The following is an 18,189-nucleotide window of genomic DNA, read 5'->3' on the forward strand; positions in this document are numbered from 1 at the left end:
AGGCAGTTTAGCCTGTAGAGGTTTAGGCACTCTGCAATGAAAGTCAAGGACAGAAAGGTAAAACAACTCTACTTTACTTCAACTTGCAGCAGCATTTATAGAAGAATTAAAAATGATTGAGGGCATGGCCTCCATCAGTGTTATCTCCCTTTGAAATGGCTTTTGGTCAGCAAAGTCCAACAGTGCAAAGTTCAAGGCAGTAATAGTCCAAGGTCTTTGAACATCTAGGGAAACAGATAACTTGTCTTTGTGATTTTTTTTTTCTTTGGCTTAAGATGCATTGCGTCTTGTGAGGAGGTTTTCCCTACTATATCAGTAAAAATACTTTCCCCTTAAAATTAAAAAATGCCTGCTCTGGAAATTATGTGACAAAAACAAGCTTAGATGTAATGTTGAATTGTTTGGAGGTTGGGAATGAAACACAACATCCCTACAACAGTAAAAATACCGCAGGCTGTTTGGTTTTCATAAATTAAAATAAAATGTTGTCACACAGATATCGCCATGTTGTTTCACAGTAGTTTGCAGAAATTTTGAGACACTCCTCCCGATCAAACTGGTGTATTTCTCAAATAAAGTCTATTGTTACCACTAATTGTGGATTCTTTTAAAGTAACTTTCAACCATACATATAGCATATATTACTATACATTTTTGGAGAAAGACTTAGTATTGGCCAACATTTATTTTCAAATTACTTTTAAATGATTTCTTAAATCAGAGTGGTGGAGGATGTTGAATCACAGTCACAGCATCTCTTGCTGAAGCTATGAGAAAAACTGAGCAAATTCTCACACAACTTTATTCAAACAAAGCTTTGCTTAACAAGTCTTACCCAACCTAGTGATGTATTTATGGATCCATACTGTCAGCTGGGTGTCCTCTTTGCAAGGGTGTTTCAATGCTATTTTTTCCCAGAAGCTGGCAACGTGAGGAGACACAGCAGAGGGCCCTGCCACTGCCTCAAAGTTCCTGACATTGGTTTGATGTATGAATCCAAACTTATTCTATTTAGGGAAACCTGATCTGGTCACAAGACAGAAAAACAGAGGCCAGTGTGATGCACATGCTTCAGGTAAACACAGTGCACATGTAGCTTATGCACATGTGCACTGTGCATAAGCACAATGTGGTTTGTGGCCAAATGTAAACAATGAATAGCGTAATTTTTCCAAGTCAAATGGTTACATTTAGGTAAGCATAAATTGTAAGCAACTTCAGTTTTAAGAAGATGTTGTAAATACTTTTTAGATTATTTCATGATCTACAATATTACTGCCAAGTTTCATGTTGCTCCACTGCCTCTCCTACCTCTGCTGTCTACTAATTGCTGATTGATGGGAGGACAGATTTGTCTTCAGTGTTTTCTGAACCAATGAGCTCACAGTGACCTATAAGGGAGCAAATAAACGAGATAGACACTATCAGCAAAGTAGAGAATATTAAACATATAACAACATAGGATATGAAGTGATCTTCAAAATAAATTTAAATGTGACTAAACACCTTGTTAGTTATAACAAAAATTGCTGTAATTATATACATAGAAGGTGGGAGTAACAAGTGCTGAGAAATTCACTCCAAGTAATACTAATAAATATAAATAGTATTACAATAAATATCAAGGAAAAGAAAGACATGTGGTCAATGTTTGCACATATAACAGATGATGTTTGAAATGCAAATCCTTTTCTGTATGTAAGATAAATTTCTGGTAGCTTCCTGATGTCCGTGTGGATTGTGCAGACACCATCAACTTGACCAGATAATGGTCCTCTGTTAAACTTGTTAGCAGTCAGAAATACCATGAAGGCTTTCTTTGTAGCTGCATCATTGAAGTTCTATGGCAGCTAAAGTAGATCATGCAGCTCAGAGAGAGAGTGAAACCCCCTGGAGACCAGAGAGAAAACAAGATGGAAAGCAGAGATTCTTTACAGTTTAGTCAACTAGCTCAGCAGGGGTTGCAAATAAACACACAGCCTCTGCTAAGGCAGATACATAGATACTTTTAACAAAGGTTCAAGAAAGGAAAAGATAATGAAAATAAACTTTACTGTGTGACAGTTTTTTAGTATGTATTCAACATCTCAGTCACATGCTTAGATACACATTTAAACAAAGATCACCAGACACCAACACTAAAATGAACAAGCACGACAATAAAATATGGATATATTTACACATATATGCTCTCAAAATGTATAATTTGTGACTATGCACAAATACAAACAAAATGTGGATTTTTTTCCCCCCTGAACTCTATTTAGTCAGATGAAGTGACAGAGTAAGGGATTAAGAAAGATTAAGTTTAGAAGTTGAGAGCTACAGTATTTTATACGACACCACTCATCTTTTTTTATCACTAGCTTTGTGGTACAATCTCACATTTCTCAAGTATTCTTATCAGAGCACCTCTGGGGTTCGCAGCAGAGAGGCTGCATACAGTGTAAATCTAGGGTAAAATTTCCCTCTTTCAAGTCAGCATTTAGTAGATGAACTTTTAGCAGCTCTTTGTGGATATGTCTCAATGAGGTATGCACATCTGGAAAATGCAATTTTATTCAGTTCTTCCTTTAAAAACTCTTCATCTCTGTCAGGTTGTGTGGAGATTGGCTGTGAACAGTCCTGTTGATGCCCAGTCAAAAATGATCTGTTGTGATGAAGCCTGGGCTTTGACTAGGCCTCTTCAGAACATCCACCTCGTTGTCTTCAAACCATTCCTTTTGTGTAGGTTTAGCAGGATGCTTCAGGTTGTTGTCTGGTTGGAAAATAAACGTTCTCCAAACATTTTGCAAAAATAAATCATTACATCTGTTGTTCTCTTGCAGACGGAAACCATTTGTCCTTCAGAATTCTTCAATATTTTGCTGCTTTGATTGAGCCAGGTTCTGCTGGAGGTTTCTTCCTGGTAAAGGGGATTGCTCCTTTCCACCGTTTTCCATTCTCAGCATGAGGAGCTGCTTCAAAGTCACAATGTAAGCAACTAGAACTGAGACATGTTGCAAGTCATTCTGATAGATAGATAGAAAACATTTTGCCTAATGTAGCCCAATTATACCGGTCTGAAGTAGGTAAGGGCCCCTGAGTTCATTAAACCCATTAAATTACAAATAATAACACTCTCGTGTTTAACCCTTTGTTAAGTTTCACTTTATAGTAATAATACACCAGTACTTTTCTATTCTTTTCACCCAATAATATAGCTTTGAGCAAGAATAATATTCTCCGAATACTATTCTACAAGAAATCAAACACACACCTGTATGAGATTTTGAACATATATTGAACACAGTAATAAATTCACAGAAAGGGTAAATGTTTCAGTCTTTTGGTTTCACAAAACCTATGTTAATTAATGTGGGCCCACACTTCAATGTTCACCTAAGCCGGCAATAACTAACTAAAATATAATTAAAAAAAAACCCATTGCAGGCCTGATGTGATGACGAAGCGCGGAATTTGGTACCTTACTCCAAAGGAAAATCTTGAACCTTCTTGGAATTTCACCTGTCCTTAGTCCCAGTTGGCAAGTTGTCTTCAGCTCCTTCACCAGTCCCTCGGTCCACAGGATTCAGGAAACGGCAGGAAAATCCAACGCAGACACAAAACTCTCAGTGTAAGCTCATCTCTCTGCACTAAGCTCAACTCTGGAACGCTCCCACGACGGAAACCTTCGTTAAGTCTTCTGTTAGCTGAGTTAGCTCCCAGTACTCAATGTCCATTCACTGTGCTAATGAATGCTAATGCGTTAGCGAGCATTAAATATGACTTTCCACCTACTGTACAGTGAATTCCGGTTTGAAATTATCACAGTAGCTGCAAACAGGAGTGTAGAGTCGATAGCTATTAACAGCTATTAACGATAGCTGTCGAGTTGAAAGCCTAAATATCTGCTAAAACACTCGTTTATTAATAACTCCGCCACGTTTTTTCAGCGCGGTTCACCTATTTCTTTCTCATTTCTTCTTTTCTTACTTCCTGTCTCTCCTTGACCCTCAGCCAGCCACAAACCAGTGAAGTTGCTTTGTTCTTCTTCTTCTTCTTTTTGTTTTTAATGGCGGTTGGCAAGCAACTTAATGGTGTGCATTACCGCCACCTACTGGTATGGAGTGTGGATCAGAACGCAACTTAAAAAAACCCCCAAAAAACAAACAAAAAAAACACTAAATCCTTTCTATCAGTTTAGTTTTCTTAAGAAATTTTATGAAATAACATAAATATTCAGAGGAAGAGGAATATCCCAAAATATCTGATATTTTTAACAGTAAGTTGCTTTGTTCTACCCCACTTCCTCTTACAACATAAGCCCTTCAAAATAAAATATGGCGAAGATTACTTTCCTATAAAACGGTTTTAAATACATTTCTATTTGTTAACACTTATTTATAACAATTTTAACATATTTAAGCAAACATGCTTAACACATTCTAACTTATTATTCCTTCCATGAACTTAACTCAATACAAAATGCCCTTATTTTGGACTGGGTTACACTAATAAAATTGAAATTGACTGCCCTGTTTGATAAGTAGGATCAATTGGAATGAATGTACTTGACTTGGAATCTCTATATGATTGGATTGAATTGACCTTGTTTTTATTGTAAAGTGCCTTAAGACAACAACATGTGTTGTGAATTGGTGCCATATAAATAAACTGAACTGAATGTTGTAAAATAATGTTCGATTGTCCAATTTATGAAGGAAGGGCATACTTGAAATGTTTATTTAATGCATAAAAAATGGATCTGATAACGGTCTCACAGAAAAAAACAGAAGTTTAAGAGTTTTTTCTAAAATATCTCCAAGTTAATATTGAACAGAAGGATAAAACTGATACTTTCTACCACAGTTAAAAATCTTTCCCCCACACAGGATAGAGAATACAAACCAAATGCATAAGTTCAAAAAACTGCTTATAGTTTAGATCATTTACAAAGCTAAATTATTACATTACATATGTATTATCAACATGAATAATTAATGCTTGTCAGATATATTCACAGTGTAAATTTGTTAGAGACTTATTGATTTAAACAGCAACAATGCTCTTTGATATCCAGATGAAAATCAGTGAAGGAAAAACATCAAGTCAAGTCTGTCATCACGTACAAACCAAGGCTTATATATCAGGCCTTTGCTGTCAGGAAAAGATGTGATCAACAGTATTAAAAACTCTGTGAAGATCTATAAATAGAAGGGCAGCAAAATTACCCCTCAAGTCGTGTGACTGATAGGCTGACTGCTGGATTCTTACTTATGTTGAACAGAAGCAGCTGATCAATTTCACTTTCATGCTGTTTATTCTATTACTTCATCGTTTAAGAGTATTTATAAGTTTGATATTGTTCATTGATTTTTCCAGAATTGTGAAGTTTCTTCCCCTCTGCCCTCTTCAATGTACTGAAACAGAGTTACTGCATTTGAAGAAAATATGCGATGTTAAAAAAAGTCTGGCTTATAAAAAGAAAAACAAAAAAACATTTAAGAGTTTCTTGTACAGATAAATGCATTCTAATTAAAATACATTTTAATTAGTTTATATTAAATATAAGTTGCTGTTTGAGTACCACCACTTTTAAGCATACCCAGAGATGAAATTAACAAATACACTTCTATTATTGTGCATTTTAGGAGATAAGAATAAATTGTGTAGTTCTAACTGACCTAAAGCAAGACATATATGATTCGAGACTTTGAAAAAAAGATATATGTGTCTTATAATTTAGTGTATGAAAAGTTAGGTTTCAGCTGTATGTGTAACTTCAAAATCCAAGAGAAAGCAAAAGAAGGACTTTTTGTTTACCCGTGCATACCTTATGCATTTTTTAATCTCATTTGTAAATATTATGAAAAATCTCTAAACAATGAATCTTCCTACAAGCCACGACAACAGCATAGGCTGGAAATAACCAAACCATCAAATAACCTATATTATTCATACAGCATTTGGAATAGAAAGTAAACATTCACTGATTCAACTGAGTTTGCAAATGTTTCACACAGTGTAGTTATACTGGAGTCCGTTTGTGCACATGGTTTTTGCATGTTTTTTTTTTTCTTTTCTTTTTTTGCTTAATGCTTACATTAGTGAAGACAATCAGGGGGAAATACAATTAGCGACTGGTCCATTAATTCTGAACATTGACACACAAAATAATTACAGGCTTTTATGTCTAAATTTTAGTTTGTTTTGTCTGCAGTTTTGGTGACTTGATTAACTTGCATAACGCATGGGAAACTTATATAACTGTGTGGGTGAGATGTTTGGTTTTTAGTGGGCTAAAGCCCCAACACTGAAAAATCATGTGATTGTTTGTTTCGGTCTTGAAAGCAAATTATACTCCCCAGATTTCATAAAAAAGAATCGTGATTGCACTGTGAGAACTACAGATGAGACTAGTGATCCTGTGAGTAAACAATCACATACCCTATGGATCCAGTTGATAAAAATGTATGAAGTTTTTTTTTCTTTTACTTTTCTAGACAATACAAATGTGATACAAAGGAAAGAAAAGACAGTGCTCACTTTAAGTGCATGTGCCAGTTATGCTAAAAGGAGTCAGTGTTATGCATAGTGATAATATTTTATATACACTTTTATTCTGTTTTTTATATACACACTGTTTATTACAGCTGTGGTTGAACAGAGTTCAGCTCACGGGTGACATTAAACAAAATTCTATGCTTTATTTGATTCCTTTAACCTGAATAATTTGGAAAAGATTTTAGCTATCACAGCATTTTTCCTGGCTGACCAGAGCTGGTGTTTGTGGTCTGCTGTGAGTGGGACTGATCCAAATGTTCCTATATTTGAGGGGGTCTTCCCTTTGTTTTAAACCAACAATGACCACAGGAAAGAATCGCCATCAAAACTGAAACTGTTACTTACCTCTGCATGCAACCTGTGTGAACACAGTCCTAGTCCAGATCTAGCCTTGCAGGAGGATACTGGAGATTTCTGGCATTGTGGTTCATATATTTTCTTTTCTCTTGGTACTCTACAAGTAATTAAAACCTAATTAGCGGTGGAGGCAGTATTTTCAAATTATGTAAATGTATAATTTGTTGACTAACACCATGCCTAAATAAAATTAAACTTTTTAAAAAAGACAGTGACTATTGCTAATGAACTGATCCAATATTTACATTTTGATTTTCAGACTTAAAATGCAAACTGGCAACACAAACAGAAAAAAATATGTAAGCGAGAGAAGCTTCTATGTGACTGTGACTATATTAAAATATATTATTTGGAAACACAGAAACAGAGGGATAATCAAACTGATAGCCTCTCTTTCATTTTTTCCAAACCAAAAATAATTTTTGTCATTCTTCTAGATTTATTCAAACAGTAATGGGCATGCTCTGAATGTCATTGAAAAAATAGCTTGAGCCAAAGTAATTTGTGAATGATGTTTAGTGACTAATGTCAAAACTGTTGGGTCTGAGTTTGTATGAAAAAAATTAAAGGGTCACAGAAGTCTAACTGGGACACACAGTTGTAATAGCAAATGTTTCCTGGGGAAAAAAAGCCACATCACTACTGAATTTTTTTTGCTGCTTCCAAGAGACTTACATTTCTGTTATTTATACTTTGTGACCTTTACATTGGACACCACTAAAAGCCTTTAAAACTAATAGAGATGGAAATACAATGCAATCATTTGATCATAGACACAAACAACTCAATATGTGACAATAAATGAACAGTTATTGTGTCTTAGATATATGTCTGAACCTATTTTTCACCCACACCGTATGATTTATTTACATTTTCCAAGGGGAGGCCATCAATGTTTATGTGTTAATGTTGTCACAAAAAATTGTCAGTCTATGAGATTTTAAAGTTATCTGTTAGCCTATATAAATTTGCATAAGGTTGCAAGAAATTAAATAGTTTCAAAGACCCCATTTGTTTTTCTGTATTTGCTTGACTGTCTAGTTGACTCTTTAAGCCAAGGCAGCAAGTTTTTATCTGCATCAGCCAGCAATGTCTTTTTAGGTACAAACCCATATTTTTTGTCAGCAGTATGTGCTGTAAATGTTGACTTTATTTGTCAATGACAAAAGTTAACCTCGTTTGAGTCATTAAAAAGAAGATACAAGCAAAATGTGCTTTTCTAGTAGAGGAAAAAGTTTTACTATCTTTGGCTAAAATAATATCCTTCCTCTGCCAGTCTGCAGTGTCAGTCTGAGCAAACTTTGATTTCTTGCTTTGACAAAATGTAATGTGAGGAAAATCTCTGCAAAGGTTTGTCGTGGGACAGTTTCACTCTCACTCAAAAAATGCATCACATTCTGATGAGAACTCACATCCACTGATTATTGCCACCTGATGGGCTGGAGTGGAATTTCCTCAGCAGCTGAATCAAAACTAATGCTCTCAATCTGAATTTGAAAATGATCACATTAGCATGAATCCTGATGATTTGCACACTGAGACACGGGAAAGCAATTTAAGCACTTGAATCCCCATGCACTTGACAACTTGTCAGTGGGACTGATTGGGATTTGAACTATGAATCTCTAAGAGACACATGTTTAAAACAGAATGTAGATGCTGCTTAGCTTTGTATCTGCAAGTCGGGAGATTATGAATACCATACAGGAAAACAAAACAACCTGATGGGATAAAAAAAAACAAGTGCTCACTGTCACACAGTTGATTACCTCTTTTATATGCCTAAATGGTGAGCTCATTGTGTCTTTACATTGTGTAAGAATATAAAGATATTTATATGTCAGGAGGTTTAGGTGGGTGTTTGTTTTGTTGTTTTTTAAAAGTTACCCTGGTGTGAGTATTTTTTTCAGTTCAAACCTATTTACGTCTGAGCTAGTGCCACCACAGTCAGCTTGTCAGGTTGTTGTCTTGAGTGTTATTTTGCTGCTTCTTTAATCATTCTGCTTCACAGAGAGCAGACATGACAGCAGACCTGCAGTGAGATGCCAGCCACAGTTCAGATTAGACACATCTTTCAGCGTGTCTAAAAATGTTTGCTAGCTACAAAATTGAAATTTCCTCATTTATTTTTAAATGGGTGACACAATAATTTATGGTGCTGGTTCTCATTAACTCCGTGTCAAATGAAGCTGACTTGTAGAACATATTTGTAGCATGTTTGCATCTCAATATTGTTTTGAAGGTTGTTGCTGTCTGAAAATGGCAAGCACACTGTATTTTGCCTGCGCTGTCAGCTCACATTTAAAATATTTATGAAGACTGCAAAAGAAAAATGCTATCTGTAGCAACTCAAAAGGGCTACCACCTGCCTTACCTGTGACAAAGAGTAAAACACTTCATATCTTAAAAGAGACGGCAGGTTTCAAGCTATTGCACTGTCTTGTGAGGCTAAAAATACTGTAATTTCTGTCAATTATGCCAAATTGAACACGCCATTTTTTTTGTTGTTGTTGTTGTGACAAGATGAAGGGCAAGAGTCCTACAACTGCTATGTTGGCTGGGTTTCCTCTTAATGCAAGACTGAACAAGAAAGGAAATCGGCATTTGTTCTGAAAATCTTTCAGGAAGAAGGGTAAATACTCCATACAGGTCCCAAAATAAATGCCTGAGTGTGTTTTCTGAGCCTCAATCTCACTCCATTAGCTGTGAGCTGAGCAGCTCAATTACTGCGAGATGAACTCAGGTGTCACACTGCGTATACCCGTTATGCTTGTCATGCTTTTTCGGTGATTATTTATTTCTTTAGCCGTGTAGAAATGACAAGGAGCAGTCACACTAGTTATAGTGGAGTTTATACTTAAAGTAACTCCCACACAGAAAGGAAAATACACAACTAATACACAACTGGGTTTGTGGTGTGTGTTTGAGAAATAGAAAGTGGGAATGCATTCGACATGCTAACAGAGAGCAGAACTGTATACATAGTCTTCTAAAGATGAGAGCTTGACAGAGTCTGGCTGTCTGTGTCCTCCTCCCCTTCTTCAGTGTGTTATTGCGTCTTACATATGCTTTATTTCTGGTTATTTGTATCTGTCCTCACCACAAGATTGTAGGATGCATGCTTACAGATATAACACCATCTCCACACTGGTTGTGGAAAAATTCAGCAACAGTTTTCATAAAGGACTAGCAGACCTTTGATGCATATGTGAGCATGAAGCATATTTTCACACACTCGCTAATCCTGTACACATTGGAAGCACATAACTTATTGTCAGAGAAATAATACCCAACAAAACTATGAAAAAATGTGTGTGTGTGTGGAGGGGGGGTTCTTTGCTGCTTCAGTTCTTCTTGGCAATAAATCATACATTATTGAAAACTCTAATTGTTTCCCCATTAAATGGTGCTTTATTTGTAAGAACATCCCATTTGAGGGCTTATTTATATGGTAGAGTAGGTGGGCTGTACCCATGAAAACTTGGCAATTTCCTTTTTTACTGAAAAGTTCCTTAACTAGAAACATTTGTCATCACAAAAAGTAATTTCAATCCAGAGAGATGTTGAGATGCATAGCAATCCCACATCTCGTCTCCTAGGGATCCCACCCTGTTTTCTAAGATGCTAAGTTTATTAAATAAATAAAATGCCAAAATGCCTTGCTTCTTTAAAACTAAATCATCAAATTCAAACAAGAAAAAAAGCTACAGTGAGATTTTTGGAATTGGTATCAAACTTTTTAATGGGCAAAACATCAGCCCTGTTCCTTAACACATAAATATTTTTTTCTTTGATAATTTGAAGAGAAATAGGTTTTCTATTAGAGCCAAATGCCAAAAAGCTTTTAAACAAAACATTAATATACCAGACTCAAAAATCTTACTTCTTGTCTTAATTGTTACTGGGCAAAACTTCACAAAACGCCTTGTAATTGGTAGCATGACAGCAAATAGTCAAGAGTTTTGCAGAAATTCTTTAATTTTCTTACTTCCTGTAGCAACTAGTTTTGCTGCAAGTCTAACTTCTCCATAACAGAATGAACAGAGACTAAGTTTAGCTCATCTTTTTCAATTCCTCTTTTGCCCTTTTAGAGTTAGAATCTAATACTAATGTTTCTTTTCTGCTGCTTGTGTGAATTTTTTGTTGAATTTATTTTGCTCCTTAGCCACCATAAATTGAATTCATAATCTAGAAGCACCACATGCCATGCTAATGTGACATTTCCAGGGGAGATAGTGGTGATCGGCGATAGGTTCATCCCTGAATCGGTGGGTTGCTGGTTCGATGCTTTGCTCCGTCCATCTCTGTCATTGTGTCATTGTCATTGTGTCGTTGCCCAAGATACTTCATCTGCTGGTGGTGGTCAGAGGTCCCAGTGGTCCTGGTGTATAACAATCTTGTCTCTGTCAGATTGCCCCAGGGAAGCTGTGGCCACAATGTACCTGTCCACCATCAGCGTGTTAATGTGTGCACAAATGATTGAATGTGAGCACTTTAGGGTCCTCTGAACTTGATAAAGCAACATACAAGTACCGGCCATCTTGCTATTTTTGTCACTTGCTTGAAATACAAATGCACATTTCATTAATAGCTGTTTCACTTTACTCCACTAACTACATAAGGAACTTTAAATAGTAAGATTTCTAGCCTGACTCAACTATAGCTTTTATTAGATAAGACATTTGGTTCTAGCTGTTGTAGCAATTTAATGACTTGCTCTTGTTATGGTATGACTAAATGAAACGCAACATTAGCTCTCTATAAATTCTGATCTTCGCAGGAATCAAAGCTGTATGCCTACACTCATAGCTAATCTCTAATCACCCTGTCGCTCTGCCACCTGCTCAACTCAGTATGTAAATGTTTACTCACTACAATATAAGCTCCTGGATAGAGTTGCTGATATAATTTAGGAATGCAGTCATGTTTTCGTTTACCATCTCACATGCTGAACAGAGAGATTGGGTAAATTCATAATTTACAAAAATGTTTCTCAAAGCATTGCTGCTTGTCACTGTAGCCCACATCCTGTATGTGTGTGTTTATGTGTGGAATATCAGTACGCTCTCTTCGCCGGTTTGATAAATTGTGAGGGTGCTATGGTAACCACTCCTCACAGTCACAGAGATCAGTGGCCTTCTTTTCCCGAAGACACCGAGCTAATAGAACTGCACTGAATGAATTGTTGTGTTCTTGGCAGCTAAAAGCTTAAAGCTTCTTAAATCACCTTTACTCTTTCACAGGCTTTTCTATTTCTGTTGCTCAGTTATCAGTTTATCTATGAATCTGTTTGAAGAGAGGGAAGGAAGATGTTGTAATTTTCATTTTTTCTATGTATACAGTACTGGAAAAAAATCAGTAAAACAGCTTTACAGGATTATCATACTGACTGATGCTCAAATGTATTCTTAGTTGAAATCAACACAACTTGCAGGAATTCTCTCTGGGTTACTGATTAGTCACTGTTTAGGACTTTCTAAGACACTTGTTTCATCACGTATACATGCATTTGGTGGGTCAAACCGGTAAAAATGGAGAATGGCATTGAGTCTGGATAAAAGAGATTGTATTATCACAAAAAGTAAAAATAGAAGAGAGGGCTGCTGGAGAATAGTGTTGCATCATTGCCAAGATCAACAGTGCCCCCTTCTGGTCACTTGCACATTTAAGTTGTCCAATCTATTTAAAACCACCTCCTTTGAAAGTTGAAATATTAAAGTACCTTCTCAATATTTTTCCAGAAAAAGTCATATTTAAAAACAATATACTTACACAAGGCTAAAGGGATTGTGGATTGAAAGTTAAAATCATTCAGTAACTGTTAACTATAAAAAAAATACATGTTTTTTTTTTCTTTATTAACACTCCTGTAATGTTCCGGGTCAAATTGACCCATTTTAAAGTTTGAAATTTTTTAAAAAATAGTTGGAAGTATTTTTTTGTATGAAACTTTTTTTATTTGTCTTAATAGGTGCACTCTACATATAAATTGAAAATTTATTCATTTTACACATTTGTACCAACCTCTAGGTCTACTTTTTACATAGATACTGTTCGGATCAATTTGACCCGGCAGTCAGGTTAAAGTGCAAACAAAGATTAAAAGATGTCCAATACTGTATGTTTCCTTGCAGGTATGAACCATATTTCACCACACACACACACACACGCACACACACACACACACACAGGGTCTTATTCATACAATATATTGCCGTGCCACATTTTTTGAGTGAATACACCATCACCATCCGGTTGATCTGTGTAGTGAATGAGAGCCTGAGTGATGAAGTAGCAAGGAGGTCAAAAAGTAAACCAATAAATTCACAAATCACACTTTATATTTCATTTTTCATTCCAATCTTTCCTCTAGATTTAGTTGCACTTGCTGAATATTTTGTAATACTGCATTATTGACCCGTATTATTGCTGCCATTGTAGGGTCTTGAGAACATACTTACTGTTTGAGAGGTTCAGTGTTTCTAATATAGTGACCTGTCACCTAAAAACCCTAAATTGCAAATTCGAGCTCTGTACAGTAATTTTACAAACACAAAGAGTTGTTTCATATTTTTTATGTCATGTATTAAACACTATGATACAATCTTTTCAGCTCATGTTTATTGTTCATCCTAATTCTAGCTCTGAGTTTTATTGAATTGTAGAAATTTTAAAATTATTAGAGCCATTTTCTTGGAACAAAAAAATATTCTATTACTGTTTAAAGAGGTAATTCTGAATAAAGAAGAAGAAACACTAAGGAAAGGTCTGTGGGTGACAAAAAGCACTTTCCTGCCATTTTTCTAAGTAATTAAATGTAATTTTCTGAGGGACTTCTTAAAACAGAGATAGAGATAATTCATTATGGAGCTCAAATAACTGAGGCTGAAATGAAAAGCAACATGTGAGTGTGGATTGCATTTGCATGTAACTGTGTCTGAGGTGTGCATGGCTTCTTTTCTTTTGATATTACATGCTTTATGGATTTTCTTGTAGGGACTAATGTCGTTCTCTTCAAACTAGCTGCAAGGAACTTCAAAGTTAGCCTGACCACCGGGAGGGTTTTTAGAATTGTGATCTTCTTTCTGGATAGCCGGGGATAATCCCAAACCATTACAGTAGCCAAAGCTTCCTGGGAAAAACTGTTCATGGATTTACTGACTCTAGATAGGATTCAGAAGCCACTCACACAATACAGTTGTTTAAAACTGCCAAAACACATTTCCTCAAAACTCACACATTTTTTCTCTGAACTGTAGGTGGAAAACATAACTGTCAATCTGCTTTCACAAAATCATTTCTTGGAAAATCAAAGTAAACTGCTTCAGAGCTCTTAAATCTGTTCACAAAATAAAAATAATGACCATAGACTGCTCTAGCAAAATTTTAAGAAGGAGACACTCCTGTCAGTATATCCATGTTTGTCTCCTTCTCAGACTTTGACTAAATTTCTACATCTCAATGTTATTTAACTTTATCTAATTAAATGTAGGCATCTTTTTTCCAGTTGGATGAGTAAGTAATGATTCAAAATATACATTCTCATGAAATCATCCACATAAATTTTCTAGCTGAAAAGAATGCATAAAGAAAGTATAATGGAATTTTATTCTGGGTTTCTTAGAAAACAAATTACTGCAACAAGAAACAGTCCCAATTAGTTATACCTAAAGTACTTTGATTTTAATATTATAGTTTAAATGTCAAAGTCTAATATTAAAATTTAAAAAACCTGTGATTGCATTTTTAACATGGAACCAAGAATATAATTTGTTATATTTGGTGTCTAAATAGAAAACGTACATTCCCTCTATTTTAACTATGAAAAACAAATGAGTTCAGTGTTTCTTAAGCTTAAATTTAAAAGGGTAATTCAGGTTTTTATTACATTCCAGTACAATTATTGTAACCATTGTAGTATTGTTGAGGTTTTCCTTTTTTTAGTTAATCATGTAGTTAATCTAGAGTGCTTCAGCTTGTCTTTTAACACAGGCATGGTTCACATACAACTTAATGGACAGGTTCATGTCAATCTGATTAAACTCCTGCAACTCTCTTATAACTTATATTTAATCCTTATTTATGTTCAGTTGTACCACAGGCCAGGCTGGTTCACAAGCTGCCTACAATTCTGCCACTGTAGTTTTACTTTTAACATTCAGCTATTCATGAGTCAAAAACAATTCACGCAAAGAAAAAAGGAAGGAAGCACAGTACAGGATTGACCAGGATGGTTCACACACTTTGTGGGCATGTAAAACTGCTTTATTATTATTATTACTATTGTTAATTTTTGCAGTTGAATTAGATTCCAGTAAACATTAAACTGGTAAGATACAATGACGTAATGCACAAATCTAAATCAACCTTTGTGCTGCCTTCAATTTCACAGACTTTAGCACAAGATCCCACATTAAACTCACTTTTGTTGCCAACTCTGTTTATATAAAAGCCTTAAAGAGGCTGCTTTATGAAATGAAAGCAGTAGCATAGTGCAACAACACGCCAAACAGCATAAAAGTGAGAATTATGTCATTAACATGGCCATAAACATATAACATGTTCAGTTTCCTTCAAGGACCTGTGTGATTTCCGAAGCTTTTCTCAGTTTGAATTTGCTTTTAATCTCCCCCTGAAAACATTGTGACATCTACTTCCCATTATTGTTGGAGAACATGGCAACAAGCTCATTTTGTGAATGTGGCAGTAAAACTATTGAGGGAAATGATGTGCATGCAGTGAAAGGCTCACAGTCGGCTGTATTGGGTCAGAGTCAACTTCAGTTAAAATGTCAGTAATAATACTGGTAAAAATAAGAACAAAAAATATTGCAGATTATGTGATATAATATTATAAGTCATTATAAGGCAGATGTAATGTTGAAAGGTGTGTTATTGTGAAATATAAATAAAAAAGTACACCTTATATATTTTTTTCATGACTGCATTTGTTCAGAATGTGTCTTTCACTAAAGTCCACAGAGAGGAGCACTTTGAATATGCCAAGTCACATATTTATTTATTCTCAAAATGTCAACATCCTCTGCAGAGCCCTCTCTGTGAACTGTGAACAAATACTGATGGGATCCAAGCTCTCAGCAACAGTGCCAGCTATGTTTTAAGACTTGGAAACCAGCGCCCTCTAGTGTTTGTATTCTAAACCACACCCATATGTTCATGACTCAAATTCAGAGTTATAGTTATAAATAAAGCAACAACAAAAACAAAGTCTTCATTAAATTAAGGGGTATTTTAATGTAACGTTCGCTATCTCCTATAATATGAAATCACTTTGACAACATAATAAAAGCTTTGATTAATTTCTGTGCACAAAGCATGGAGCTGCAATTGGACTGAACATTGCCATTGTTCTCCTATCAGCTCCTCTCAGATGGGTTTTAATGTGGATCCTATAGTCAACCTAATGAGGCTTGCTACAATTACAGAGGGAGTGGCAGTAAAAAAAAGGGGGCAGTCAATCTCACTTCCTCCAAATGACCAGATCAGTCAGTCTCAAATGTTCTCCACCCGGCCGATGTCACTTGCTGAAGTTTTATCAATGCAAGGTCAGGCTGCCATGATCTGTTACCTAACCATAAGGTGATGTGCATCTTGCCCTCGGTGCGGCAGATTTCTCTGTCATCTTTATAGCCCTTTGGATATAAGAGATGAAAATAGGAACATATTGTTGTCGTTATAATTAGGCTCATCCCGTTCTGCTTTTGATGGCAATGCCTTTGCTTGCAATTCAACACCATCTGGCTAAGTCTGTGCAGTCGGGAGCTGGAAGCTGTTAGAACAACCAGTCTTCATTCAGAATGCAATCATTGGTTTTGGCACGTTGACATAACCCATTTGTTATGAGACTGCCCAGTTAATGAGTTCCACTTAATGTTAATCTCATGTCATCTATTACCAGAGTTATATGACTAGTTATAGAAAAAAAAACAAATAATCATTCTGAAAATTATGCTGATATATGTAAGTCAAAATGTCCACTATTTGTGTATTTGCAAAAGATCCATATGCACCTTTGTGACAGTGAACTTTCAGGGTATCTGTATCTTGTTTGTTGTACTCCAACAAACAAACAGTCCTGTTGGGTCATCCTATCAGACAAACATGTTGGGTTATGGAGACCTGGCAAACATTTACCCTGTTCTTTATGCATCCCTTCAGAAATTAGCACTTAGGATTCATTTTGCAAATCCAAATTTCATTAATAACACATATTTAGATGATAAGAGAATATGATAACAAAAAGGTTAAATCTGCCAAACTGGCAGGTAAAGTAGGACAGCTAACAAAAAAAGAAAAACATTCATATTGATTTTTTTTTGGTTTGTTTGGTTTTTGCACAGATTATAGTTCAGATCTTAAATCTAATAAGGTTAAATATGCTTTGTAAACTGAGTATTATATAAATTGATTCCCTTTTCAATCAAAATAAAATATTTGAAAGGGCTGTGGCCAGGGCCAGCCCAAGCCTCCATGGGGCCCTAAGCGAAATGTGGTTTTGGGGCCCTCTAGTTCTGCTGACAATGTGGACCGGCTGTAATCAGCAGTCCGATCATTAGATCATTCACACACCTGCTATTAACTTATTGCATCTCTGTCAGTGCTGTTTACATTATATACATGTATAACATAGGGTGCATTTATTGGCCAACTGATTTATCTACCAGTTAATTTCTGGGCGCCGATTTCCTTAATTTTGGGAGATCGTGATTGGCCGATGTGAAGCCCATCTTGTCCCCTGATCTTATCTTCGTCAGCAAAGGTTTAAAAATCAGCATCTGTCCTCTTCTGCTCTGCAGTGAGAGGTTTGACTGACAGACCGGCCCACCAGGTCAGGTCTGCACATTTGCAGTTAACAATATTCACCCCACTGTTGCCAACTCAGTGACTTTCTTGCTATATTTAGCAACATTTCAGACAAAAAAAAAAATTCATATCAGCCAAAATCAGAATCGGCAGGTCAAGCTTTTTAAAGATCGGTAACCAGGGATCAGCCAGAAGACTGCAATCGGTGCAGCTCTACACACATATTCATGACATTCTTTGATTAAATAAATTTCTCTTAATCGTTACTCAAATAGCTAAAAATGTAATTTATACCAGGTGAGTTTTTCTCCCCTGAGAATGTGGATTGGTACTGGACTGATACTGTGCCTTCAAATGATTTTAACAGAAGTTTCACATAACTTAGAAGTTGATGTAAAAATAATGTTTGTTTTAGTCACAAAATGATTATGTCCAGCAGCAAACAACATATCAACTACCGCAT

This window comes from Xiphophorus maculatus, chromosome 9 (assembly GCF_002775205.1).
Source record: "Xiphophorus maculatus strain JP 163 A chromosome 9, X_maculatus-5.0-male, whole genome shotgun sequence".
In the NCBI taxonomy this organism is placed as follows: Eukaryota; Metazoa; Chordata; class Actinopteri; order Cyprinodontiformes; family Poeciliidae; genus Xiphophorus; species Xiphophorus maculatus.